The sequence below is a fragment of the Helicoverpa zea genome, chromosome 8 (assembly GCF_022581195.2).
Source record: "Helicoverpa zea isolate HzStark_Cry1AcR chromosome 8, ilHelZeax1.1, whole genome shotgun sequence".
In the NCBI taxonomy this organism is placed as follows: Eukaryota; Metazoa; Arthropoda; class Insecta; order Lepidoptera; family Noctuidae; genus Helicoverpa; species Helicoverpa zea.
The window spans coordinates 12224523-12239597 of record NC_061459.1 but is presented as its reverse complement, the minus strand read 5'-3'; the positions used below and the strand labels follow the sequence as shown (position 1 = coordinate 12239597).

The window sequence follows — 15075 nt, the reverse complement described above, 5'->3', positions numbered from 1 at the left end:
AATTCAACGTCCTTCCATTTGGTTTGTGTACAGCTCCATATGTCTTCACCAAATTGCTAAAGCCCGTGATGGCATTACTGAGAAGCTTAGGATATTTTTCAACTATTTATTTAGATGACATATGTTGTATTGGAAAGACTTATGAAGAATGCTTAAAAAATGTTCAGACGACAAAATTAATTTTAGAATCTTTGGGATTTGTTGTTAACATCGAAAAAAGTTCATTGACGCCACAGACTTCATGTAAATATCTAGGTTTCATTATTAACACAGAGTTATTTCATATACAGTTAACTGATAAGAAAAAGTCGCACATCATAGAAGAGGTGAATAATTTTATGAACCTTAACCGCTGCAAAATTAGAATTCTTGCTCGCCTAGTGGGTCTTCTGGTTTCTGCTTGTCCAGCTATCCAATACGGTTGGCTTTATACAAAGGAATTGGAAAGGTGTAAATACTTAGTTCTGCTTAGGTCTAACGATTATGAAAGTTTTATGGATATACCTTCACACATTCGTCAGGATTTACTGTGGTGGTTAAACGCTGTCAAAAATAGTGTCAACCCTATTCGTGACGAAAAATATTTGCTTGAAATATTTTCAGATGCAAGCAAAACAGGGTGGGGGGTGGCATGTAGAGATGAGACGTCTAACGGACAGTGGAGTGATGTAGAAAAGGATCTGCATATCAACTTGCTAGAACTCATGGCAGCCTTTTTTGGCCTCAAGATATTTGCAAAACACCTAAAAAATTGTCAGATCCTTTTGCGCATCGATAATACTACCGCAATATCGTATATTAATCGAATGGGTGGTATTAGGTTTCCTAATTTAAATAAAATTGCTAGGGAGCTCTGGCAATGGTGCGAGCAGAGAAATATTTATGTTTTTGCTTCTTATATAAGCTCAGAAAATAATGAAATCGCAGATGCTGAATCTAGGGCCACGCATCCTGACGTAGAATGGGAGCTAACTAATCGTGCCTTCAGTAAAATCATTCACAAGTTTGGTTCACCATCTATTGATCTTTTTGCATCTAGAATAAATAGAAAGTGTGACTTATATGTGTCATGGAAGAAAGACCCTGACGCTTACACCGTTAATGCTTTCACACTAAATTGGCGCAATCTAAATTATTATGCTTTTCCACCTTTTTCTGTGATTTTAAAATCTTTGAGAAAGATAATCACGGATGAGGCTGAAGGCATTGTCGTTGTTCCATACTGGCCTACTCAACCCTGGTTTCCGCTGTTCGAAAGTTTATTAGTATCAGATATTATTCTGTTTGAATCATGTGACCAAGTTCTGTTGTCATGTTCCCACAGACCTCCACCTCCACGGCTTACCCTGGCTGCAGGCAGATTGTCAGGACGGCACTTCTAAGAAGAGGCATCCCGACTGCTTCTATTGATATAATGTACGCTTCACTTTCCAATAATACCATGAAGCAGTATGATACAGGTTTGAAAAGATGGTTCCTTTTTTGCCAATCTCACAGTGTTGATTTATATGAAGCTTCTGTCCCTAATATCATATATTTTCTTACGAAGCAATTTAATAACGGGGCCCAATACGGAACTTTGAATAGTTATCGGTCAGCCTTATCTTTGATTATTGGTTCAAGAATCGGAACTGATGATAGAATCATACGTTTATTTAAAGGTTTCTATAAACTTAGACCACCACTGCCTAGATATAATGAAACCTGGAATCCGTCTATTGTACTAAATCATTTGTCTCAATTTTATCCCAACGATAAGTTAGATTTAGAATGTCTTACCAAAAAGACTGTTGCACTGATCGCATTAGTGACTGCTCACAGGGTTCAGACCATCTCAAAAATTAATATTAAGAATATCAGTGTTAATTCAGACCACATATCTATTAAGATCCCAGATTTGATTAAAACTTCGCGTATTGGCTCAACACAACCCTGTCTTCATTTACCATTTTTTAGCCAGCAGCCAGAAATATGCCCGGCAGAAGCTCTCAGAGCATATATTTCGAAGACTCAGACAATTAGAGGCGCACAAGAAAACCTTTTCATAAGTTATAAAAGCCCCTATAATTCGGTAAATTCACAGACTTTGAGCCGCTGGATTAAAAATGTTTTATGTGACAGTGGTGTTGATACCAGTAAATTCAAAGCCCATTCAACTAGACATGCATCTACTTCAGCTGCTCTAAGATTAGGCGTATCCATAGATTTAATTAGAAAAACAGCAGGCTGGAGTGGATCCTCATCAGTATTTGCAAGGTTTTATCAAAGACCAGTCCTAACGGATAATGCCAATGATTTTGCTGTATCAGTTTTAGAATCTTAATTACCCCTTTTTATTCCGATAGAAGAAATTTATTTTTACAGTAAATGTAAAGAATGCCTTTTTCTCAATAGTATCTAATTTAAATTAGTAAGTATGTAGCATACCTACTTGTGTAATTCCCATAAGTAATCATTAAGTATTGTAAAACAAATAAATATATAATTAATGAATAATCTATTACATGCTCTTTATTTTCTTTTATTCAGTCATAAAATAACAAAACCATACATACATACAACGCAACTGAATGCTTTCAAGTTCTACGTAGTTGTTCTTGATCTCGAGGACAGAGCAGAGTGTAATTGATGATTAAACGAACTTACCTGAAGTGAAGTTCAATCCCAATTACACGAAGGCTCTGTCCGAAGAGATCAACACCCGCCCGATCCCGTACTTGAACAACCAGGTGTGTTCAATTGATACCCAAATGCGTTGTAAGTATGTAATCGTAAGTAATTCCGTTCTCTACTTTTAACTAAATGACCTACCTACCAAGAGAGGGCGCTGACAGTTGTTGGTTTTCAATCTTTATTTTTTTATTTCAAATTCAGTGGATGGATAGTGTAGTACCTGCGCGTTACTACGTAGTTGTTCTTGATCTCTTCGGACAGAGCCTTCGTGTAATTGGGATTGAACTTCACTTCAGGTAAGTTCGTTTAATCATCAATTAATTACTATACTTTCGGAGTAATGAACTGAGTGACCTATCAACTGCGATTATATGAGGTATCGCCTGCGGGCTGTGTGTAGTCTCAAAGAGGGATTACGCGTTATTTGCGCGGCTCAAAATGACTAGCTCAAAGTTTGCTGCTCGAAGTTAGCTGCTCAATGTCGGCTACTAATAATTTCTCTTCAAGGTCGGTGATACTCAAAATGAGTCGCTCAAAGTTTGCTGCTCAAAGTTAGCTGCTCAAAATTGGCTGCTAATAAATAGTTTCTCTTCAAGGTCATTGATACCAGGAGACGCTCATTGTGTCCATCAGTTTTTTGTTATTCCCTAGGCAAAGGACTAACTTTTAATATTTTTTTATGACTAGTTACCAACAGTTTGCGGTTATCACGAAGCGTACAAATACAGAAGCTGCCGCTGACATTTTTATTTCACTTTGAAGCATTAGGATCCATTTTCGTTCTGAATAAATAAAGAGTCCGTTACACTACTCAGTGGAATTTTTAATAAAATCGCGGACTAAAACCGCCTTTATAAGTCTGGCTAACTTTTAGAATGTATGTGACTGAAGCTTAGCATTAAATACGCATGAAAGTTATAGCTTCAAAAATGTTTTTTATTACAGTCTAGGTGTATTGTTTTGGAATCATAAAGGGTCCTATCAAGTTGAGTGGTTTTATTCGTTGGTAACATTAAAACGATGTTTAGTATTACAGTTCATTAGTGTGAATAGTTATACTTAATTCCAAGGGAGTATTATAGTGACAATGTGGTTCAAGTATAAATGAAATGACATAAAAACCGGGGCGGGTAATAGTCTAGGTTGCTGATGTAACTAGATTTTTGCTCCATTATGGTGAGTCTCAAAGAAAGGTTAATTTTGAGATTTAAAAATATGTTTATGTATGACTAGTTTCTGACGCTATTTAATATGGAATAAAAAATAAGTAGAAGTAAATCCGTAGCTCCTGAGTTTTGCGTTCAAACCACAAAACATTTTTTTGGCTTTGTTATAAGTGCGAGTATATTTATATGGAGTCTAAATTCAGGGTTTTAACATAACCATAGAACCACGCATCGAATTTATGCCAATCGCATTCGAATTTTTTTTTTTGTCTATCTAAAAAAGGTTTTTAAAAAATCGATCGCCATCACCACACCATAAAAAAAGTGATGCCACCATTTTTCCCAACATGACAGCTGACCCTTGTTCTAAATTCAAATACCAGACAATAATGGCTCCACTCGAAAGTCAACGTTGGCTAAAACATATTGTTATGAAATATGGCTTAGAATTAATATGGCAGAACCCACCTTTGTTCCTTGATCATATATCTTTGTGAACAAATGTATGGCGTTTAGTACAACGGAATTAATAACGGTACGTGTTTTCAGAGCGTATTTTTATTGCGTTTTACACTGATGATTGCTTTGTTTATATGACAGGGTAAAATTGATGGATTGTTGAGTTCAAATGGGTTCTTGATTTCGTGTTTTGTAAGCAATTATGTTGAGTATTTTTTGGATGAAAATCACTTCATTCTCAATGGCAATACAGGGTTTAAAAAATGAGTGATCCTGCTTATATATATCTAAGAATATTCACTCACATAATCGCGCTCCTGATCGAACTACTTAATTTCTCTAACCATTATAATAACCCCGTCTTGCTTAAGCGTCAAGGTTTTTAACCAAATCAGATCAGCCGTTCTTGAGTTAGAAATAGTGTAACTAACACGACTTACTTCTACATATAATTGGTAAAAAGCTAATCAACTGCTGTGTAGTTATCTGTTACCAGTAAAATAAATGTTAACCACCACTTAACTACATTATGAACCTATAGACTAATATTGAAATTGCATTTTATATAGTAAATTGTGTTTGCGGAACGTTAATTATGAATGATTAATTCGAACTCTCCACGCAAAATGGAGCTTAAAATTTTTAAAGTACTTATTCACATAGTAGACGAAAATATTTTTGTGATTCATTGAATATTTTAATGGGTAGATTTATATATATGAAAACTGCAAAGTATAAGTAATACAATTACATTTTCTTTAAAATATGATTACTGATTTTTGCGTCTCCAAATGATACAGTTCTTCGTGAAAATGAAAATATTTACTTTGCATTCGGATACGTGATTTATATCCTCCAGAAATGAAAAAAAAATGCAATAATGACTATATGTGCCGAACTGATTTAAATTAAGGTAGAGATACGTACCTAGTTAACAGCCTGAAAAAGGACATAACGTCACAGGACAAAAAGTCGTGGTTAAAAGAAGTCGTTGTGGCCTAGTGGGTAAAGAACAAATCTCTCGAGTATGAGGGTGTGGTTTCAATTTCAGTTCAGGCAATGCAACGCTTTCTAAGTATATCTTGGACACCAATGGCTGAAAAAATCCTCTTGAGGAAACCTGGACTATATAATCTGAAATCACCAACCCGCATTGAGCAAGCGTGGTGATTAATGCTCAATCCTTCTCCGTGTGAGAGGAGGCCGCAGCCCAGCAGTGGGACGATAAAAAGGCCATAACAGTAACAGTACTTTTTATCCAAGTGTGGGATGTTCCTTCGGGAAGCGGGTGAGAACGGCTAGTAAAACATATTTCATATTTTTCATCCTTTGTCAATTTCAACCATTCCAACACTTTCCGTCACTTTACGTTAACAAAGATATTTCTATATTGGAACACGAAGAAAAATGTTTCGTTTCCATCCTGGAATATTCCAGAATTCCTATAAACGGTTAACGCTATCTCAACTAGATTGATTTCATAGGTCACGTGGCGGACACTTCCAGCAAAATATAATCTTTTTAGATCCAGTCTCATATTTTCCTAATTCTGGTTAGACTGAAATCATATTTCAACTTTAAATTACGGTAAGGTTTATGTACAAAAATTATGAAACAAATTACCTACTGTTGTAAATTATATTAATTTCTGTCTAGGAGATTTTATGAAATTATTATTTAACAAGGAGATACAACTTTACTATGAGATAGCTTACGAAAAAATAAGTTCATACCTAAATCTTGAGCAAGCTTTTATTGTTTGGGGCCCCGTAGGGCCGAAACCGGCTGGAGCTGCTTTTTATCTAGATAGAAAAGTGTGACTCTTATCTCATTATTAGATACTTATTATACCAAAGGTACTATACATTACGGATAATATAATTATCACAGTACAAATTGAAGACCATCCAGCGAATAATTTCCCCCATAATAATTTGTTGCCACACCACTGATAACAACACTGAGATGTGCAATCCAAAATACAACTTATTACTTGCTCAATAAATGCTAAATTACCGTGGTTAATATTTCAGCTAATTGTTCTTCCCCACATGTATTGGATAGAATGTATTCATAAGGTTTGATGATTAATAATAGGTAACTACTTACATAAAAATTACCTACTTATCATGTTTTACATAATGTAAGCCGAAATTTTCATTGTCATATAAAAAAACTGCGTCATTAAGCATTGAATACGAAAAATATTCAATAGACAGGTCATTATGAAATAGGTAGTTTCATGACTAACCCAAAACATAAATAAAGCAATTAGGTAGGTATAACTTTATACACGGGTTCATAATTTATGAAAAGAAGCTAGGGGGTGTCAAAACTACCAAGTTTGATTTCAGCTGTTGCTCAAGATTTTTGTTATTTTCGTAAAACATCACAAATGTTTTTCACAAAAGAATATACAGAGTTAGGAAGTCTTTAAATACGCTATGATGTTCAGAGTTTTCTTTCTCTGATGTTGATTCAGAAAGAAGATGATGAATAGACAGGCGTTTGAATTTTTTTTTTTTTTAAGTACATTAAAAACATTAAAGTATGTTCTTTGATTCAAAATAACATAATTTCTATAATAACCGTGACAAAAACAATCCATCATTATGTCTATAGGTATGCCAAGTAAGGGTTGTATTTTCACAGACGTAACCGGGTAGCAAGCTAGTATTAAGTAATGTTGCTACATTGCAATTTGTAAGCCCCTTTGAATCATTACATTTTCGACGTGGTTTGGCTGTATAGATAGAAACAGGTAATAAATAAGAACGTATTAGGTGAACTTTGACTTTACCTTCATATGGTTGCCACTTCGGAGAAAATTATATTCGATTATGTAATTCTATTTAACGATATTTAAGTATTTTATTCATAGCACCTACAGTAAAATCCAATCTTAATATTTTTGCATTTTTCTGTTATAGATAGTCATCTTGCTACATTTGTTGCTAACACTATAATTTAGGAAATTGTAAGAGACATGTTAAAATATGTCGATGAAATAAAAAAAAATACTATAGTAGATTTGTACTAGACCTCACAACTTTTTGATTACATAAATTATCATTTAATGTTCTTTCACTTCTAAAAATAACATAATTGTTAATGAAAGAAAACAGTGGCAACCCTACACATAAATATATTTTCACGTTAGCAGGTAAAACGGATTGGGTAGCAAAATGAAGTGAGGTTTTGTGTTCCTAACATTTTATTACTCGAGTTTAGAGATGGGAACGAATCGCCTCGGTACTTCATTTTAATTTAGTTTTTTAGTAGGAAACTAGAGGAACTATTTTTGTTTTAGTTTTTACTAACGGTTTTTAGTTTAGTGTTATTTTGGTTTGTGCGTTTCATTTAAGTTGAATTATTTTTTTGGTTTTATTGTTATAAATGTTTTTTTTTGTACTTAAAATAAACATTTTGGTATAAGTACTAAACTTCTTAGTATCAGTATTCCATATAAATATTAGAGCATTGTGAATGTATATCTTTATAGGTAGTTATGACATGATTACCTAACTCCTGTTGTTTGAAACTTACCAATTTGGTAACCACGGATACGAAAAATAAATAAAAAAACTAGACATTGTCGTAAGGCTGCAGGAATTAGTGTTTCTTAGTAAATAAGATCACAAAAGACTTGTTGTACTGTAAACTAATTTATGTAATGTAAACTATTCTTGAACAAAATTCTAAGAAAATTACGGCGTATTTTAATTCCTAAGAATTACTGAACAAGTTTGCCTTAATACCAGCTGTAAACACATTTAATTTAATAAGTTTATTAAATGAATGTTCTTGGAAAATATTGGAGCGTTTCTTTTTATTTAATTTTATCTTTTGTGTGGGTGTGGTAAACTAAGTCGTTTTATATTAAGGTCTTAATTTGTTTTATGATATCTGAACAAAGTTTTGTATTTTGGATGTTAGAATTATTGTAAGTGTCATAATATTTTAAAGGCTGTTGCATAACACTTTATGCCAAAAGTATTTACCTAAAATTCAACTTCATTTATGAGCGACTTAATGGTGTGGTAAGTCACCAGGCTAATTAAAAAAAACTACTTCATCCAAAGAAGTTTTAACTGTCGCAAAACTTTTTGTTCGGGGATGTGCGTTGTTTGTTGATGTTGAATGAGATGAGAAACTCGCGATTATCGTTAACTTTGTTTATTTACGAAAATCGTTACAAAAATGTTAGTTGAATGCACGCCCGTGTACGATGACGACCGAAAATGCACTAAAAGCTAAAAATTGTGGGCCGAGGCTCACGTGTTTGCGTAAAGGTGTTCGGTTACTCCGAACATATTCCCGACCAGCAAAGATGAGGGAGGCTGGGGTGTGCATCCATTACAAAAAAAGTATAAAGTATAAACAAAAATACAAAAAATATTATTATACAATGTTAAACAAAAATAGAAAAATATTATTCCGAATCGTTATTAAAAACTAATTTACGGAACACGGGTCTGGGTTTGCTAAACTCTTTCATCTCGTGTTCTTCTTGAGCTTGCGATTGGTGTTTGTTGATCCTAGAAGTCCTGGGCATTGGTTGAGCTTCGTTGATCGTCTCTTCCGGGGTTGTATTCCAGCTTCTACATAATTTTCGATATAGGAAAACAGCGCATAAGATAACCACTATCCCCAATACGATGTAGATAACCGCATAGTGATGTATGTCGTGGTTAGACATTGAAGTGATACTTTCATATTTCTGTTCTTCTTTCAACTGTTTTAACTTCAAGTCTATCTCTCTAAGCAAGTTGTTGTGCACTGTTTCTGTTTCATTTGATTGGTTGTCCAAATTGTCCTCGTATCCTTGATCAATAGTCAGATTGATTATGTGGTTAATCGGTGCCAGGACTGCTGTTTGAGTATCATATTTGACCTTAAATTGACTCTCATAGTGTTTGTGTCCATGTATTGTAAAAGAGTTTGTTGTCATTACGCAATCGCTATCAAGAGTAATGACATTAGCGCGCATAAGTATGTGCGGCGTAATCCGATCTCCGCATATGATTCGCACTTGACACTGCTCGCAACATACATATAAATATGTGTTTATTTTTGTTAATGAAATGAACTGGCCTTTGCACGCGTCACTGCTTGTTTTGCATACATTATTTCTCTCCAGTATGCAAAGATCTTCATCTGACTTCATCTTGTATATCGGTGTGTTTGAGTCACACATGTATGTTGAGCTTCCTCTGGTTATACATTTCTGTAATATTTCTGTAGTTATAGGTGAATAATTGTCTTTCTGTAAGTTAATGGCAACGTAATCTGAAACTGGAGTGATTGCGAGAGTCATGTTTTTTCTGTACAACTTCGGTACTGCAATGAGGTGATAGAGATCATAAGTTTCTCTGTTGATTAATGGTATTTTTATCTCGAATATAAAATACTTGTCTGTAACTCTGGCTCTTATCTTCATAAGTTCGTATATTTGTTTCAAATCTGTGTGAATGTTTTCAATCGGTAGAGTAACGTCGCCTGTTAATAAGCCAGAAATAACATTCAATTGATGTTGTAGTTGTTTTGGTGTTAATAAATGCAGATTTACTCTTCCCTGGTAAACATCAGAAATAGTGTCCAACATCATGTTTTGAATGTTTTTCAGATTTTGAAGCATACTGTTCGCTGCAATTGCTGTTAGAATAAACTCTTGCTGTTTTGTTATTTCGTTTACTTCCGCTTGGATAGTGTTCAAAGCTTTATCAAGGCTGTTCAGGTGTTTGTTTATGACTTTATGTTGCATGGCAACCATTTTCTCCATCCTTTTAATTAAGTTGTATTCAGATTCTACTACCGATGTTTGATTACTCCACAAATTCTTCAAATGTGCTTCGTTTCGTTTTATAAGTTCAATGTCTTGGGCGTACTGTTCTGCGAAGCGTTCATCTAATACGCCGAACAGTCCATTGGCGAGATATCCAATGCCGTTGATAAGCCCGCGACGCCGTCTGGAGTGCTCTATGAAATGTTGTGTCAGCAACAGCTGGTTATAATACTGCAACTCCGTGTACTCGTGACTTTGTTGTGGTACAATCATGTTACATTTGTTGGTATTGTTCATGCGATTGCAGGATTGTTCCAGATAGCTTGAATATTTTTTGAAGGCAGTTATTCCTTCCCAGTACGGTGACATATCGTAGTAGGCTACCAACGTCCACTGGTGTCGTATGAGTTGCATTTTGGCAATGGGATCAAAGTAGATTGCTTGATTTTCGTTCAGTTGGGTGATGTTACTTGTTCCGTAGGCATTTGAAATAAGAGTCATAAAGAATGTTAGTGCCATCACAACGGAGTACAATGTAGCGGAAATGCAGTGCCTCTTGTTTCCTTTCTTTCCTGTTTGTTTAGTTTGTTTGTTATCAGTTTTCGTTTCAGGTTCATCTTGCGCGGGTCGAATAGGTAATAAACACAATTTGACTATTGGCCGCTTGATGATCCCATGTTGAGTTTTCAGTGAAACAACACGTACATATCCGTCGCGCCCAGGGTGCAGTTCGACTACTCGAGCCATCGCCCACTTCCCGGCTGGTAAGTTTTCATCTTGAATAATGACCAAATTCCCTACTTGAATGTTATCCTGAGGTTTTAACCATTTGTTTCGTGCGTTAAGTTGTGACAAATATTCCGACTTCCACCTCTTCCATATTTGTTGAAATAGTTGATTAGTCAAATACCATCTTGTTCTTCCATCTTCAGGTGTTTCTATGATTGTTACTCCTGCCCTGCCTGTGAGAAAGTGGGCTGGTGACAGGTAATCAAGATCATCAATGTTTTCTGTTAGGGCGCACAAGGGTCTTGAATTTAAACAGGCTTCAATTTGTGTTAGTATTGTGTAGTATTCTTCAAATGTTAATTTTTGTGACCCAATCACTCTTCTCAGGTGGTGTTTTAAGCTGCGAACCGCGCGTTCCCATAAACCTCCGGCACTGGGCCACGACGGGGCATTAAAATGCCATTCAATGTTCATATCAGCAAGTATACCCATGAAGTTGTTATCAAATGTTTGTTGCACTTGTTCGTGTTCTTGTTGTAAAATACGATCAGCGCCCACAAAGTTGGTTCCACAGTCGCTATACATATAGCGTGGGGCTCCGCGTCGGGCCGTCATTCTTCTTAGGGCCGCCAAAAAAGCTGTACTTGTTAGATCTGTTACAAGTTCCAGGTGTATGGCCTTTGTGACCATACAAATAAAAAGTGCAATGTAACCTTTCATCGACCTTGCGTTCCTTGTTTTGTTGCTCTTGATTTCAACGAAACCGGTGTAGTCCACTCCGGTGTGGTAAAAGGGCGGGGCTGGCTCCGTACGTGCAGTGGGTAAATCACCCATTATCTGTTGATGTTGCTGTGGGTTGTTTTTGCGACAAATCACGCAGTTTCTCAGACGTTTTTTCACAGCGTTGTTCCCTCCAGGTATCCAATACTGCTGCCTCAGATTGGCCAGAGTAAGGCGAGGACCTCCATGAAAGGTAAGTTTGTGAGCTTCGTCCACTAAAAGCTCAGCCAGACGACTATCACGTGGTATGATCTTTGGATGCTTCATCTCCATGTTCAATGTTGAGTTTTCAAGTCTGCCTCCAATGCGTAAGACACCAGATGAGTCAATGAATGGATTTAAATTTAATATTTTACTTTTTGTACTTAGTCTTTGCTTATTGCGTAAACATTCAATTTCCGATCTAAATTCCATTTGTTGCACGTTTTTAATTATAAGTAATTTTGCTGCAGTAAGTTCATGTAATGTGAGATATGATGGCATGTCTGTTCGCTTAGGTGCAAATGCACGTAACAACCATGCAATTATTCTGTTTACTTTATTGAATGAGCTGTGTTTATGCAATAATGTTTCAATAATGTTTTCTTCTTGTTCTTTAACAGTACATGATTTATTTAACCTTACTTCTTCTTCTGTTGTGTAGGTTGGGGTCTCTTGTTCTTGATTTTCGAATGTTGTGAGCCATGAGGGCCCGTGCCACCATAAAATGTTGTCTCTTAATTGTTGTGCGTATAAACCCCGACTCGCTACATCGGCTGGGTTTTCGCCCGACTTTACATAACGCCAGCATGTGCTCGGTATTGTTTCAACTATTTGTTGCACTCGGTTGGCGACGAATGTTTTCCATCGAGTTGGTTCGCCCTGTATCCATCCAAGCACGACCATTGAGTCCGTCCAACCATATATTTGTGTTTTATGTTCCGAAAGTGCATCCTGTGTTTTCTTCATAAGTTTTGCTAATAAATGTGCTCCACTCAACTCTAATCTGGGTAATGTTACTGCTTTTTTGTGAGGTACCAGTTTTGTTTTTGCGGCCAATAGCACTGGCTCTGTTTCGTCGTTGACTCGTGCGTATAAGACACAAGCAAAGGCTACAAGAGACGCATCGCAGAAGCCATGTAGTTCTATGATATCTTCCTTGCGACTGCGTATCCATCTTGGTACCTCATATTGATTAATTGCGCCGAGCTCGCTTTTAATCTTGATCCACTCCTTCTGAATTTCAATTGGCACTTCATCGTCCCATTTCATGTTTTTCTTCCAAACCCTTTGAAACAACAGTTTAAGTTTGGTTGATAAAGGTGCCATCCAACCTAGCGGATCGAAGACCTTTGAGATCTCCGATAACAGTGTTCGTTTTGTTATTCTGGTGTTGTCTTTAGGTTTGTTTGTGTTGTACTGAAATGTTAATTTATCTTCTGTTGAGTTCCAACATAAGCCCAATGTTTTCGAAATGTTTTCTGTTTTAAATGTAAATACTTCATTGTTTGATTTGTTTCCGTCCTTCTTAATGTTATCCAGTAGCTTTTTCTCATTCGACGACCACTTCCTTAAGTTAAAACCACCTAGTTTCATTAGTGCGTTCAAATCCGAGATTAACTGTTTGCCATCTTCAATTGTGTTTGTCCCATGTACAAGGTCATCCATATAAAATGCTGATTCGACAACTTTTGAGGCTTCTGGGTATGTTTCACGTTCATCGGCTGCTAGTTTTCTTAAAGTCATTATTGCCAGAAATGGAGCGGCGCGGGTTCCATATGTGACAGTTGTTAAGCAAAATGTTTGAATAGGATGTTCTAGAGACTCTCTCCAAAATATTTTCTGATACTTTTGATCTCTTTCATCTACTGCTATAAAACGAAACATCTTCTCAATATCACTCGTAAAAGCATATTTATACTGTCTCCATTTTAAAAGAAGTGTTTGTAGATCAATTTGTAAATTAGGGCCGGTATGCATGAGATCATTCAAACCGTACCCTGTTTTTGTTTTATGAGAACCATTAAATACCACCCTGTATTGTGTTGTTAAAGAATCGACACGCTCAACTCCATGATGCGGCAAATAATACTCAGGTGTCTGGTTACTAATTGTTGTCGGTATCATATGTTCCATTGTTTTATATTCATTCATGAAGTTCTTATAGTCCTGAGCCAATTTTGGTTGCCTTTTAAATTTGTTTTCCAAGGTTCGAAATTGTGCCAGTGCAGTTTGTTTAGAAGACCCAAGTTTACTTGTTATGTCTTCCTTTAACGGTAACCTGACGACATAGCGTCCATCTTCTTTTCGTGTTGTAGTTTCGTTGTAAAATGTTATGCATTGTTGATCTTGTACTGATAAAGGAGACTGCTCACTGATCTCTTCTATTTCCCAAAATTTTTGTATCTGTTCAATGTTATGCACTATGTTGCACTGGTATGTTTTGGCGGTTCCACATAGCAACCAACCAAGTTTTGTTTGTTGTACGACGGGCTGAGTTGATTCGTCCCCTTTTATCATGCCACTTAAAAGAATTAAAGAATAAACATCTGCTCCAAGCAAAATGTCAATGGGTCGACTAATGTAGAAATCGGGATCCGCAAGGGATATGTTTTCAATAATGTTCCAGTTTGGCTTTTTGAATGTTTTGTTGGGTAAGTTTCCAATCAAGCTGTTCATAATAATGACGTCAGTTCGAAACTCGTAGTCACTGTAGATCGAGCGGCAATGAATGTTTAGTAACCCTTTTCCACTATTTTCCTTTTCTCCAACGCCAATAACCGTTCCTTTGCAATGTTGTCTTTTCAGATTTAACTGTTGCGCCGCCCTTTCTGTTATTAAGGAAACTTGCGATCCTTGGTCTATTAACGCTCTCATATCATGATAAGTTCCATCAGTACCCTTAACCTTCAGCATAGCGGTTGACAACAAAACCTCGGCTGATAAGTCATTTTCATTACTTTGACGCACGTGAGGGTTTTGAATTTCATTTTGTTTTGCTACATTTGTAGTCGATGTGTTGTACCCAATATTGCAGGCATCGTGAATAATGGTATTATGTTTCTTCGAGCATTTTCTACATGTTTGAGGTGATTTACATGGATTGCCATTATGACTAAATAAACAATTCATGCAGACTTTTAATTCCTTCACTGTTTTTAATTTCTGTTCACTGGACATTTCCAAGAATCTTTTGCAGTTATAAAGTCCGTGGCCGTTGTTGCATAATGGGCATTTTATTGTAGTTATGTTGCATGTTGATTTCGTAATAACTTGTTTGTCTGCGCTTCCCTTGTTGTAATTAAAATAATTGTTTGTTCGATGGTAAGGTAATTTTCCATATGATGTTGATGGATTTTGTTGAGAATATTGATTGCCAAATTTCTGTGGCAAGGTTTCGCTCTTGCGACGAGATGACTCTAGTGCAGTAAACTTTTTTTCCAAAAAGTCTAAAAAATCTTTGAGAACCGGTAACTCACGGCGATCTTTCAACGAGTCTATGTA

The 15075-nt window shown here is 36.1% G+C and overlaps 1 protein-coding gene across 1 annotated transcript in view; it reads left to right on the top strand.

Annotated features, from left to right (window-relative positions):
- LOC124632450 (nephrin-like) overlaps positions 1 to 15075 on the top strand; it is a 271203-nt gene that overhangs the window by 29185 nt on the left and 226943 nt on the right. The gene's annotated exons all lie outside the window — the stretch shown is intronic.